This window comes from Pristiophorus japonicus, chromosome 22 (assembly GCF_044704955.1).
Source record: "Pristiophorus japonicus isolate sPriJap1 chromosome 22, sPriJap1.hap1, whole genome shotgun sequence".
NCBI lineage: Eukaryota > Metazoa > Chordata > Chondrichthyes > Pristiophoridae > Pristiophorus > Pristiophorus japonicus.
The window spans coordinates 47,889,046-47,904,175 of NC_091998.1; positions in this window are offsets into that span (position 1 = coordinate 47,889,046).

The window sequence follows — 15,130 nt, forward strand, 5'->3', positions numbered from 1 at the left end:
ACCAAGATGAGGAGGAATTTCTTCTCTGAGGGTTGTAAATCTGTGGAATTCATTGCCTCAGAGAGCTGTGGAGGCTGGGACATTAAATAAATTTAAGACAGAGATAGACAGTTTCTTAACCAATGAGTGATTAAGGGTTATTGGCAGCGGGCAGGGAAGTGGACCTAAGTCCATGATCGGATCAGCCATGATCGTATTGAATGGTGGAGCAGGCTCGAGGGGCCATATGGTCTATTCCTGCTCCTATTTCTTATGTTCTTATTTTTTCCTTTTCTTGAATAATCTAGTCGAGGGCCCGCGGTTCAGGACAATCCCCCCAAGATTGAAATGACTAGGAGAGAAGGTAAACTTGAGGTCATCCGAAACTCACCTTCCTATGTCTGAACTCGCACCAAGTCCCGCTCACCCATCACCCCTGTGCTCGCTGACTTACATTAGCCCTCGGTTAAACAGCACATCAATTAAAAAATTCTCACCTATGTTTTCAAATAGATTATCTGGTCATTATCACATTGCTGTGTGTGGGAGCTTGCTGTGCGCAAATTGGCTGCTGCGTTTCCCACATTACAACAGTGACTACACTCCAAAAAAGTATTTCATTGGCTGTAAAGTGCTTTGAGATGTCCAGTCGTCGTGAAAGGCACTATATAAATGCAAGTCTTTCTTTCTTTGTCTGCCATACAACTTCTCCCTGATTAGACCACATCTGGAGTACTGCGAACAATTCTGGGAACCGCACCGTAGAAAGGATATGTTGGCCTTAGAATGTTACCAGGGTTTCAAAGGGTTAGTTTAAAAGTAAAGATTACATAAACTCGGTTTATATTCTCTGGAAGAGAGAAGGCAAAGGGGTGATTAAATTGAGATTTTAAGGTCTTTTGAAAGGGATTGATAAGGTAGAGAGAGACAGGAACTGTTTGTGCTGGTGGGGGAATCCAGGACAAAGGGACAGAACCTTAAAATCCGAGCCAGGCCATTCAGGAGAGAAAGTCAGGAAACATTTCTTCCCACAAAGGGCGGTAGAAGTGTTGGGACTCTCTTCCAGAAAAAGCAATCTATGCAAGCTCAATCAATCATTTTAAATCTGAGATCGATAAATTTTTGCCTGCCGAGGGTATAAAAGGATATGGAGCCAAGGCAGGTGGGTGGGGTTAAGATACAGATCAGTCGTGATCCCATTGATTGGCTCGAGGGGCTGAATGGCCTGCTCCTGTTCCTATGTTCCTAATTCATTCCCAATTAGAACAAGTGGCCCTTACATAGCATTATTAACAGATTGGAAGCATCCCCAAAGCTCTTCACGGAGGCAATATTAACTGAAGCAAAGAAATGGAGGAGAAGGGTAACTGAAAGCAAGGTCAGAGAGAGAGAGGTTTTGAAGAGGACTGAATCCACTGCTCTTCACCTTCGAGAGGTTGGCGGAATTAAGATAAGAGAGACAAAGAAAGATTGGAGGAACAAAAAAGGCACCAACACAAAGAGGGAGCCAGAAAGAGAGACCAAGACAGGGAAGTACGTGGCATAGCGGAAGAGGGTTCATCTGTCGGTTCCCTCCCTCTCCAGCTGTCTCTCCTCTGGTCGCCCTCTATGGTACTACTTTAACAGTGTTTTAAAAGAACTAAGCGTGTGGAATTATTTTACGATGGGTTTTGCTAACAGAGCGGCTCTCCAAAGAAGTTGCTACACTGGACTGCGGCCTTTGACAAAGATTAGTGAGTAGCCCTGGGTAACACGGTGGTGATTCTTCCGGGTGGAAATTCGTTATAGCCTGGTCTGAGGTCGGTGACACCGCCTGGTCGCTAACGTTAGCGCTGGGCAATGTTTACCGCCTCCAACCGGGACATTCAGTTTTAGCGCCCCAAGAGGGGAATGAGGCGCTAAGGGAAGCGTTCTACACCCCTCCTGGGCGTTATCATGGGAACGCTGCTGAAATTCTGCCGCTGGGAAACCAGCATCCTAGCGCCTAAAGGGGAGGTCCTTTGAAGACTGTTGCCCACCAATCAAGGTGAAATAAGTGCACAATAACTAAATGAAAATTCAAAAATCGCAACTTACGGACACCCACCTGACTCCTTATTGCCGTCTCCTTCGTGTAATACAGTTCCACCTAGTGGACTACTGCGGTAATGCAACTTCTCATGTAAATACAATAAAGCATCATGTGATAAGGTTACCTGACAAGTTCCTGTAAGAGCCATCTTGTATGTGTGTGTGTGTTTGTGATGTTGTAAGAAAAATATTACACTTCTCGCCCCAGGTGGCTAGGGAACGCCTGCATTCTTTGCCACTATTGGCGGCAGGCGCTAAGGCAGGCAGACCCAACAAAGTTTGTGACCTAATGGGGCGCTGCGCATCACCAAGTGGGCAGCACTGGAGTGCACAGCGCTAACCGTTAGCGCCCTGGTGAAGCTCAATTGAAGGTCGCGGGAGGTGCTGCCAGTGCAGCACTCGTTCGGTAGGAGCTTAGCAGGCCATTAGCGCCCCTCTCGGGCGTTAACCGGTGGCGCCGAGCAGCCGAATTTCGGCCCCTTAATGAGCAAGAGGAAGACAGCGTTTTGCTTTCAATTTGGTGACAGCGAAATGAAATGTCTTGGAGCTGGGTGAGCTTTCTCCGAGACCTGGCGGCCATATTGGAAATCACAGTGGGGCAGTGGGATGCGACAAGCCATTAACAGCCAAACGTGGCGCTTCAGTTAAAACCCAAGACACTTCTGTTCCTCACAGCAGCTGCTCCGTCGCCTTCACAAGTCTTGGTGGGATTCCAAGTGGGGTTTTTTCTCGCTGTAGTAAATAAAGAGCGGCCAACACCTTTTTCATTTTTGCAGCTAACACAGGCAATGTGTTTCATTTGGCACCTGCCCATCGCAGGATGCAACACGAAAATCAAGTTCTGAGTTTGACTTGAAAGGTGTCGTCATCACTCGGTTGTCAATCACAACGTGTTTGACATCGTCACTGTGCGACAGCCGTCAGCGAAAAATATATATATTTTCCTTTCGACTGAAGGGGAGTGCAGGTTTGGGGAATAAGGGGTGTTTTCGTGAGAAAGGAGATGAGAATTAATTTTTCACACGAAGGATATGGAATGTTTTTTTTATCAGGTGGCCGTGGAATTGGAGCCAATCCAACTGGATGGAAGTGACTTGGCGTGATCTATTGTGGAATGGGATCAGAACCGAACAGCCACAAGGGAGCGTGAACATTAACGGAGTTAAAATGGAATGGTTCAGACATATAACAAGAGACAGCTGGCGGGGGTGGGGGCGGGCGGGGAGGAATGAGAAGAGAGTGAGTTTAGAAGGATGAGAGATGACCTTATTGAAACGTGTAAGATTCTGAGGGGGCTTGACAGGGTAGATGCAGAGAGGATGTTTCCCCTCATGAGGGAATCTAGAACTAGGGGGCATAGTCTCAGAATAAAGGGTCGCCCATTTAAAACTAAAATGAGGAGGAATTTCTTCTCTCAGAGGGTCGTGAATCTTTGGAATTCTCTGCCCCAGAGAGCTGTGGAGGATGGGTCATTGAATATATTTTAAGGTGGAGACAGACAGATTTTTGAACGATAAAGGAGTCGAGGGTTATGGGGAGCGGGCTGGGAAGTGGGGTTGAGGCCAAGATCGGATTAGCCATGATCTCATTGAATGGCGGAGCAGGCTCGAAGAGCTAAATGGCCGACTCCTGTTTCTATTTCTTATAAAGTGTCCTTATAAAAAGACACTAACGCAAGAGGTGGGAGATCATGAGGAACACCATGAATTCAATAGCACCAGGTGATTGAGAAAGAAGTGAAGCACAGAAATGACCTTGGAAAAGGCGACAATGAGAGAGCATAAGGAAGAGGCACTGGAGAACTACTCTTCTGAGGCCATGTGCTATCACCCAGTGCTGGGAAGAGAAGTCAAATCAACTAAGTTAAACCCTTCATCAATGTGTCAGCCTAAAGGTTCAGAATCCATCGCACTTCGGATGCTGCAATTGAAAGTATTACACTTTGTTATAGATGCAACGTTACCCTATTTTTACAAAAGAGGAAAAGGAATGCTGTTGTTCTTTTCTGACCCTGGGGATGAGCCCGAGATTTAAGAAAGACTTGCATTTATATAGCGCCTTTCATGACCTCAGGATGTCCCAAAGAGCTGTGCAGCCAATTAAGTACGTGTTTGAAGAGTGGTCACTGCTGTAATGTAGGAAACGCAACAGCCAATTTGTGCACAGCAAGCTCCCACAAACAGCAATGTGATTGTTATGTATGCAATAAAGGTTCAAACTGAGTACTGTTTAACTAAGCAAGGTACAACCTTGCTTCTGCTTTATTTCAGCCCAAAGTGCCTGACTCTCAAAATGGCTGGCCTTTTATACCTGAGCAGCACAGTGTGCGTGCTGCTCAGTGGCCTCCAACAATGACGCCATCTGGTGACTACAAACAGAATGTACATACATGACAATACCCCCCTCTCAGATCTTATCACAGCCTTTCACAGGTTGAGACGGTCCGGTACTTTGCGCTCCCGGGTTGACCGTCTCAGTTTGATTCCAGCCTTGGGTGAGTGTGCGGGGTCTGTTGTGGCTGATGGCTGGATGACTGATGACTGATTTGTTGGGGGTGGCAGTGGCTGTGTCCAGAATTGCAATTTTTATTGAACAGGTCCGTGATGGAAATTCCAGGTTCACTAATGACCCTTGAGTCCTCTGAAGACTGCTGGTAGGTTGGTTGGTCATCAATGGTTTCTTCATCCAACTGTTCTGGCTCATCTGTGTGTCTCAGCTTTGTCTGATCCATGTGTTTCTTGCAAGTTTGCCCATTCTTGAGCTTAATAATGAATACTCTGTTGCCCTCCTTGGCCATGACTGTACCAGCGATCCATTTGGGACCCTGTCCATAGTTCAGCACATATACAGGATCATTAACAGAAATCTTGCGGACATAGTTGCGCGATCGTGGTATCCTTGTTGACTTTGTCTTCTGTATTCAACATGATTATTTAAATCCGGGTGTACCAGTGATAGCTTGGTCTTAAGACCTCTTTTCATCATGAGTTCAGCAGGCGAGATCCCTGTGAGTGTGTGGGGTCTTGTCCTGTAACTCAGCAATATGCAGGACAAGCGGGTCTGCTGTGGCCCTTGTGTTACTCTCCTCATGCTTTGCTTGATAATTTGTACTGCACGTTCAACTTGCCCATTGGACGCAGGGTTGAACCGTGCTGACCTTACACGTTTTATGCCATTGAGTTTCACAAACTCCTGAAACTCCTGACTGGTGAAGCACGACCCATTGTCGCTCACCACTATGTCAGGTAGACCATATGTCGCGAACATGACTGAGAGTCTCTATGGTTGCCGTAGACGTGCTGGATGACATGATTATGCATTCTATCCACTTTGAATAAATGTCCACCACCACTAAAAACATCTTGCCCAGGAAGGAACCTGCAGAATCTACATAGATCCTGGACCAAGGTTTGGATGGCCATGACCATCCACACTCAGCGGCGATTCCGCTGGGGCTTTGCTGAGCTGCATGCAGGTGTTGCACTGATGCACGCATGCTTCCAGCTCAGAATCAATTCCTGGCCACCCTACATGGGACCTGGCGATGGCCTTCATCATCACTGTACCCGGATGTGTGCTGAGTAACTCACGCACGAACTTCTCTCTCCCTTTCTTGGGCATTACAACACAATTGCCCCACAATATGCAATCTGCTTGAATAGACAGTTCGTCCTTGTGACGAATGTACAGTTTGGCCCCTTCGCACATTTGCTTAGGTATGGCAGACCAATCCCCTTTGAGGATGCAATCCTTTACCACCGATAAAATCAGGTCCTGGCTGGTCCAGATCTTAACTTGTTGAGCTGTGACAAGGGTTCCTTCACACTCAAAAGCATCCATGATTAACATTAGATCCGCCAGTTGTGGCATTTCCACCTCTGGTGTGGGCAACGGCAACCGGCTCAAAGCATCGACACAGCTCTCTGTGGCAAATGACATAATCATAGGCAGATAATGTCAGCGCCCACCTTTGGATGCAGGATAAAGCATTGGTATTGATACCTTTGCTCTCGGAAAACAATGAAATGAGCAGCTTGTAATGAGTCTCTAATAGAACCTCAGACCAAACAGTTATTGATGCATCTTTTTAACACCGTACACAAGCGCGAATGCTTCTTTTTCTACCATGCTGTAGGCTCTTTCCATTTTAGACAAACTTTTGGATGCATACGCGACAGGTTGAAGTTTCCCCGACTCGTTGGCTTGTTGGAGTACGCAACCAATTCCATATGATGATGCGGCACAGGCCAAAACTAAATGTTTATATGGGTCATAATGTACCAGCAGCTTGTTCGAGAACAGCTGATTGGTGGCTTTCTTGAAAGCTCTGTCTTGCGATGCGCCCCACACCCAGTTGTCACCTTTTCTCAATGGTACGGGCAGTGGTTCTAGTAAGGTGCTCAATTTAGGTAGGAAGTTACCAAAGTAATTGAGTAGACCCAAGAACGAACATAGCTCCATCATGTTCTGCAGCTTAGGTGCATTCTTGATGGCCTTGGTTTTCACGTCAGCAAGTCTGATGCCATCAGCGGCGATTTTTCTCCCGAGGAATTCGAACTCCGGTGCCATGAAAACGCACTTCGAGCATTTCGGTCTGAGTCCCACTCTATCCAAACGCAGTAGAAACTCTTCCAGGTTGTTCAGATGTTCCTTGGAGTCACGACCGGTGATCAGGATGTCAGCTTGGAACACGACGGTTCTGGGAACGGACATCAGTAGACTTTCCATATTCCTCTGGAATATTGCTGCAACCGAGCGAATTCCAAAAGGGCACCTGTGGTAAATAAACAGTCCTATGTGTGTGTTAATGCACGTAAGTCTCTTCGACGTCTTGACCAACTCCTGTGTCATATAAGCCGATGTCCGGCTAGCATCGCAAACAAGTCATCAGCCTTCGGTAACAGGTACTGATCTTGTTTCGAAACCCTGTGGATCGTAGCCTTGTAGTCTCCACAGATTCTGACTGTGCCATCACTTTTCAGCACAGGAACTGAAAAGTGATGGCCCATTCATTAAATTCGACCGGTAATATGATCCCTTCAAGTTGGAGTCTGTCCAGTTCAATTTCGACCTTCTCCCTCATCATATACGGCACTGCCCGAGCTTCATGATGGACGGGTCTTGCATCTGAGTCCACGTGGATCTGCACCTTGGCTACCGTGAAGTTGCCGATACCCAGTTCGCACAGTGAGGGGAACTTGCTCAATACTTGGGCACACGTCTCTTCCTCCAATGACAATACCTTTATGTCGTTCCAGTCACATCTGATTTTCTCCAACCAGCTCCTGCCGAGCAGCGTTGGGCCATTGCCTGGAACAATCCATAGCGGTAACTCGTGAACCGTACCGTTATATGACACATTAATTTGTGCGCTGCTAATCACCTTTATCAGTTCTTTGGTGTACGTGCGCAGCTTGGCGTTAACAGGGCTCAGCCTGGGCCTCACAGTCTTAGTATCCCACAGCTTATAAAATGCCCTCTCATTCATGATCGATTGACTCGCCCCTGTGTCCAGTTCCATCGATACTGGTATCCCGTTGAACTTCACATTAATCAAAATTGGTTTACTGTTGGTTATGAAGGAGTACAGTCCATACACTTCCTACTCTGGCATCTCAGATTGTGTATCTGGGTCCGCGCTAGTCTGACTCTCATCCTCCACGTGGTGAGTCGCAGCTCGCTTGCCCATCTGCGGACACTTGCGCTGGAGATGCCCCACTCTCAGACAGTCTTTGCACTTATATTGTTTAAATCGGCACTGCTGGTGCCGATGATTTCCCCCACAACGCCAACACGGAGAAGTCGGATACATTCCCGCTGGCGGACTTTGGGCAGCCACAGGTTTCGCGAATGCTACCGGATAGGCCCTGCCATGTACCGCTCTGCCGAACGCCGAATCAATTGCATTTACAGAACTTGCCGCAGTTCGGTTCTTCACCGCTATTTACTTTAGACTCCTGTCCGCCATCATACATGATTGATTGATCTGGATGGCCCTTTTTAAATCCAACTCCTCCACCGTCAGAAGTTTGCACAGGATCACCTTGTGGTTGATACCGATAACAAAGACGTCCTGCAGCATGTCTGCCAACACCATCGTGAACTTGCACGGTCCCGCTAGACGTCTCAGGTCGGCAACGAATTCCACCGTGCTCTGGCCCTCTGATCGAACGTGTGTATAAAACCTGTATCTCGAGATGATGATGCCACCATCTGGCTTGAGGTGCTCCCATACCAATGTAAACAACTCCTCATACGTTTTCTCTGTTGGATCACTAGGCATGAGTAGATTCTTTACCAGATCATAGATCTTTGAACCGCACACAGTGAGGAACACGGCCCGGCGCCAATCTGCATTGTCGGCCCCCTTCACTTTGTTGGCCACGAAGTACTGGTTCAAAAGGCTCACAAAGTCTGCCCAACCTTCTCCCTCCACGAATCTCTCTAAAAAAATCCAATCGTACTAATTTTCGCAAATAAAGGTTCTTGTATTCTCATCGCCAAATGCTATGTATGCAATAAAGGTTCAAACTGAATACTGTTTAACTAAGCAAGGTACAACCTTGCTTTTGCTTTATTTTGGCCCAAAGTGCCTGACTCTCAAAATGGCTGGCCTTTTATACCAGAGCAGCACCATGTGCGTGCTGCTCAGTGGCGTCCAACAATGACGCCATCTGGTGGCTACAAACAGGATGTACATACATGACAGTGATCATGACCAAATAATCTGTTTTTTTGATTGAGAGATAAATATTGGCCTATGACACATGATAGAACTCCACTGCTTTTAAAAAAAAGACTGCCGAGAGATCTTTTACATCCACCTGAGAGAGCAGATGGGGCCTCGGTTTAACATCTCATCCGAAATACAGCACAGCACTCCCTCACTGGGAGTGTCGGCCTAGATTTTTGTGCTGAAGTCTCTGGAGTGGGACTTGAACCCACGACCTTCTGACTCAGAGGCGAGAGTGCTACCCATTGAGTCACAGCTGGTACGACTGGGACTTGAATCCACCGCCTTCTGGCAGAGAAACACTTACTCAGGTGTGTCAAAGACAACAGCCCTGTAGATGACATCACGGCCTACTTGACCTTAAAGTGACATAGTTCCACCTTGCATTGTGTGTTGCATGGTATAATCCTCCTGGTCCTCCATAAAGCAAGGCATCCTTTGACTTACCATGAGCAACACCACTAGTTTCTTGCAACTGATAACTCATTCCCATTTTGATTTTCTACGGAAAAATATAACTAGAAATAGCATCACCGCGGACACCTCATTGTCCATGACCTTCACTAGTTGGTCAGGGACCTCCAAATCCCGTGCCTTCCTGCTGCTCTCCTAATCCGCATGCCAGACACGAGACTCCCAAAGCAAGTGCTCTACTCGGAACTCCTTCACGGCAAATGAGCCAAAGATGGGCAGAGGAAACGTTATAGCGACCCCCTCAAAGCCTCCCTGATAAAGTGCAACATCCCCACCGACACCTGGGAGTCCCTGGCCAATGACCGCCCTAAGTGGAGGAAGTGCATCCGGGAAGGCGCTGAGCACCTCGAGTCCAATCGCCGAGAGCATGCAGAAACCAAGCGCAGGAAAGAGTGTGCGGCAAACCAGACTCCCCACCCACCCTTTCCCTCAACGACTATCTGCCCCACCTGTGACGGGGACTGTGGTTCTTGAATTGGACTGTTCATCCACCTAAGAACTCATTTTTAGAGTGGAAGCAAGTCTTCCTCGATTCCGAGGAACTGCCTATGATGGATAATTAAATCAGTGACTCAGAACCAATGGGTTGGAACCAGTTTCAGCAGGGGCTCACGCTGAATTACAGCACCTATAAGCCAATGAAATGCATTGCTCAGAGGTGCATTATTTGTTTTTACATCCAGTTTTTCCTCTCCTAAAAGTGCTGACTCATGGTGGGGTTCACGACCTCCAGCCGCGACCCCTGGCCCCTCGCCCAATTGGCCATTCTTTATCGATGAGATGTAGGATCAAGGGGATTGGTTAATCCATTGACCTCACAGAGAATACTAAATCAAAGCAAGGTTTGAATTAGTGCAGCACTTTATTGCCAATTAAGTACTTTTTCAAGTGTAGTCACTGTTGTAATGTGGGAAACGCAGCAGCCAATTGCGCAGTGGTAGCAACTGAGCCGCAGCTGACACTGTAAGGATAGCAGATGAATCCTTAACCCTCTCTTAATGCCTCCTCCTCCTCCTTCCCCCTCCTCCTCTGTATTCTCACCCATTTTTAATGAGGTGTATGGTATGAGATATTATTTCATCCTTGTTTATAAATCCCTCCATGGCCCTCGCCCCTCCCTATCTCTGTAATCTCCTCCAGTCCCACAACCTCCCGAGATGTCTGCACTCCTCTAATTCTGCCCTCTTGAGCATCCCTGATTATAATCGCTCAACCATTGCTGGCCGTGCCTTCTGTTGCCTCGGCCCCAAGCTCTGGAACTCCCTGCCCAAACCTCTCCGCCTCTCTCCCTCTCTTTCCTCCTTTAAGACGCTCCTTAAAACCTACCTCTTTGACCAAGTTTGCAGTAATTTCTTCTTATGTAGCTCGGTGTCAAATGTATTTGTGTTGCCTCCTGTGAAGCGCCTTGGGATGTTTTACTACGTTAAAGGCGCTTATATAAATATATAAATACAAGCTATTGTTGAATATAAAGGCAATTGCCGTGCAGTATTTCTTAAATGTGGCAGATAGCTGCAATCTTCATTAATGTTTATTTAAAAAAGGCAGTTGTGCGGTCAACATCATCATCATCATAGGCAGCCCCTCGGAATCGAGGAAGACTTGCTTCCACTCTAAAAATGAGTCCTTATGTGGGTGAACGGTCCAATACGAGAACCACAGTCCCTGTCACAAGTGGGACAGACAGTGGTTGAAGGAAAGGGTGGGTGGGGAGTTTGGTTTGCCGCACGCTTCTTCCGCTGTCTGCGTTTGATTTCTGCATGCTCTCAGCAACGAGACTCGAGGTGCTCAGCGCCCCCCCAGATGCACTTCCTCCACTTAGGGTGGTCTTTGGCCAGGGACTCCCAGGTGTTGGTGGGGATGCTGCTCTTTATCAGGGAGGCTTTGAGGGTGTCCTTGTAATGTTTCCTCTGCCCACCTTTGGCTCGTTTGCCGTGAAGGAGTTCTGAGTAGAGCGCTTGCTTTGGGAGTCCTGTGTCTGGCATGCGAACGATGTGGCCTGCCCAGCGGAGCTGATCAAGTGTGGTCAGTGCTTCAATGCTGGGGATGTTGGCCTGATTGAGGACACTAACGTTGGTGCGTCTGTCCTCCCAGGGGATTTGCGGAGGCATTGTTGGTGGTATTTCACCAGCGACTTGAGGTATCTTACCTCAGGACTGCATTACTTATCTCTTTGCAGTCAGTATAGGTTGGACTGCCCTGATTTCCCAGGCGCTCACTGCGGGGGGAGCTGAGGGGCGCACGGGTCGGGCAGGAGTCAAAAGCACGCCGGTGTCGCAACATGGGGCGTTGCACACCAGGCGCAGCTCTTCCGGATGGTGCTGTCCGTGCCGCCGCAAAACACGACCCCTAAAACCCCCCGCAGGGCGCTGGAGGCTGACCGCCCGCCCAGAACACCTCACCGCCGCCATTGCCGCCACTTCGGGGCGTAAAACGGTGCGCAGAGGACCGGAAAATCTGTCCCCGTGAATTTGAGTATGGCGATTCCATGGGTGTGCTCCACTTGTTCTCAGGCTGGTCAATGTATAATCGTTTGAGTCACTATAACACACCCCGCTAACCAGGTCACCGGGGCCATTATTTTTAAGTCGAAGTCACAGAGACGTAAAAAAATGGCGATCAGTGGGGAGGCGGAGTGCTAGAAATGATCTTCAAAACATATTGACCGGGGGGTATCAACAAAACAGTTGTGGGAAAATACTCCTCCTCCATAAGTGGTGGAGTAAGTCACTCAATCCGTAACTTTGGCACCGATCAAGGGACTGGGACAACGTAATGTCTGTCGTTACAAAAAAAGAAAGCCTTACATTTATATAGCGCCTTTCACGACCTCAGGACGTCCCAATGCGCTTTACAGCCAATGAGGTACTTTTGGAGTGTAGTCACTGTTGTAATGTGAGAAACGCAACAGCCAATTTGCGCACAGCAAGCTCCCACAAACAGCAATGTGATAATGACCAGATAATCTTTTTTTTTGTGATGTTGATTGAGGGATAAATATTGGCCCCAGGACACTGGGGATAATTCCCCTGCTCTTCTTCAAAATAGCGCCGTGGGATCTTTTACATCCACTTGACAGGTCAGGCGGGGCCTCCTTGTAACGTCTCATCCGCAAGACGGCACCTCCGACTGTGCGGCGCTGCCCCCAGTACTGCACTGGGAGTGTCAGCCTAGATTAGACTGGATAACCTTTTGTTGCCAACGCAGATATAATAGTAAGTACTGCAGGGAATCAAATACGGTCAGGATAATCTCCTGGACTTCTTTCGTTCACCTGAATGGGTCGGAGAGGAATTTTCCCAGATTTTATTTCTCCCTAAATTGGCCTGAATTTTTAATCTGGTTTTTGCCTCTCCCAGGAGATCACATGGCTCTGGTTGGGGTGGAGTGTAGAAGGTTTCAGTATAACGGGTGTCACAGTTGTGTGAGGCGGACTGGTTGTGCTGGGTGCTCTTTGCCTTTCTGCCATTGTTCATTGTTCGTAGGTTTATATGTAACCTTCAGGGCTGCTGACCGAGGGCCGTGCGGCTCTTTGTCGGCCGGCGCGGACACGATGGGCAGAAATGGCCTTCTGCGCTGTAAATTTCTTTGAATCTTCTTTGTTAAGTCCCTGGAGTGGGACTTGAACTCACAACCTTCTGACTCAGAGGCGAAGATGCTGCCCACTGAGCCAAGGGCCCAAATCTCCGGGAAAATCTGGGTCAATCTGTCAAGCAGAGCCAGTGACAGACCTCCAGTTGGGCAGAGCTCCACTAAGATTCAGTGAAGCAATGCAGGAAGACGAGAGAAAGGAGGAAATCAGTGAGCTGCTGGAGCTGGCCCGAGATTTAAAAGCCCACAGATTGGTTGGGCCTATTGTAGGAGTCCAGCTGTGTTCTCTCGTGATAACATCTGAGAGTCGCAGCATGTGATCGCGCTACTTAATGAGATGTCCGACGCTTGGCTTTCTTGTCAATTAATTTTTTGATTTTAATTCTTTATTTATATACAGATTAAACGCACAAAAGATGATTGTCTGGTATTACAAGCTGGGCTGAGAAGATAACAGCCAAGATCACAAACAGTGCGGAAATCAAAGCATAATGAAGCTATATGCATTTTTAATATTCTCCTTCCAATAATTGATCTCATTATAACAGAGCTCGCAAGGCTCGTGATGTATTTTATAATTATTAACTATCCATTTAGATAAAAGCCCACAACACAAAACAGCTGCAGAAAATGAAATTTGACATTCAAGGGCTGGTTTGCTGGAATTAAGATGGAAGTGAGATTGAGGGCAGTGCAGAGGGAGCTTTACTCTGTATCTAACCCGTGCTGTATCTGCAGGCGAATGTTTGATGGGACAATGTAGAGAGAGCTTTACTCTGTATCTAAACCGTGTTGTACCTGCCCTGGAAGTGTTTGATGGGACAGTGTAGAGAGAGCTTTACTCTGTATCTAACCCGTGCTGTACTTGCCCTGGGAGTGTTTCATGGGACAGTGTAGAGGGAGCTTTACTCTGTATCTAACCCATGCTGTACCTGCCCTGGGAGTGTGTGATGGGACAGTGTAGAGGGAGCTTTACTCTGTGTCTAACACTGTGCTGTACCTGCCCTGGGAGTGTTTGATGGGACAGTGTAGAGGAAGCTTTACTCTGTATCTAACTCCATGCTGTACCTGCCCTGGGAGTGTTTGATGGGACAGTGTAGAGGGAGCTTTACTCTGTGTCTAACCCCATGCTGTACCTGCCCTGGGAGTGTTTGATGGGACAGTGTAGAGGGAGCTTTATTCTGTATCTAACCTGTGCTGTACCTGCCCTGGGAGTGTTTGATGGGACAGTAGAGAGGGCGCTTTACTCTGTATCTAACCCCGTGCTGTACCTGCCCTGGGAGTGTGTGATGGGACAGTGCCGAGGGAGCTTTACTCTGTATCTACCCCGTGCTGTACCTGCCCTGGGAGTATGTGATGGGACAGCGTAGAGGGAGCTTTACTCTGTATCTAACCCGTGCTGTACTTGCCCTGGGATTATTTGATGGGACAGTGTAGAGGGAGCTTTACTCTGTATCTACCCTGTGCTTTACCTGCCCTGGGAGTGTTTGATGGGACAGTGTAGAGGGAGCTTTACTCTGTATCTACCCCTTGCTGTACCTGCCCTGAGAGTGTGTGATGGGACTGCGTAGAGGGAGCTTTACTCTATATCTAACCCGTGCTGTACTTGCCCTGGGAGTGTTTGATGGGACAGTGTAGAGGGAGCTTTACTCTGTATCTACCCCATGCTGTATCTGCCCTGGGAGTGTTTGATAGGACAGTGTAGAGGAAGCTTTACTCTGGGATCACATGGGCCTGGACCACCAATCACAATGTGGTATTCTCATTCATCATACTGGGAACTCCGAGCTCCCCTTACTATCAATGAGAATACCCCTAAAATCAAACAAAACACACATACATTTTTTTAAAAACGTCCCTTTTTTAAATTAATAAAAATTTAATGTTTTAGAGAAAAATTAATTTTTTGAAATTAATAAATATATATTTTAACAGTGTGAAAAAATAAACTTACCTTCATAGACAGGGTTTTTAATGTAAAAATAAGTAATAACATTTTATTTCATCTATCTATTAAAACTCTTACACTGGTATAAGCAGGTCCTCCGCCTGCCTTTACCGATGTAAGAGTTTGAAGGACATTGGCTGGGCAGGAGTTGGGCAAATAGCCCAACTTTCCCCCCCACGAAGGCCCTCCTCCCGGGGTTGCGTTGGATCTGTGAAAAGTCCAGAAATGCTGGTTTTATGCGCATCGCATGCTGAGAACCGGCACTTGCGGGGCCTCTTCGAGTTTGTGCGCACATCGTGCGCGCCTGTAGAGACCGCGATTTTTGGCCCGATGTT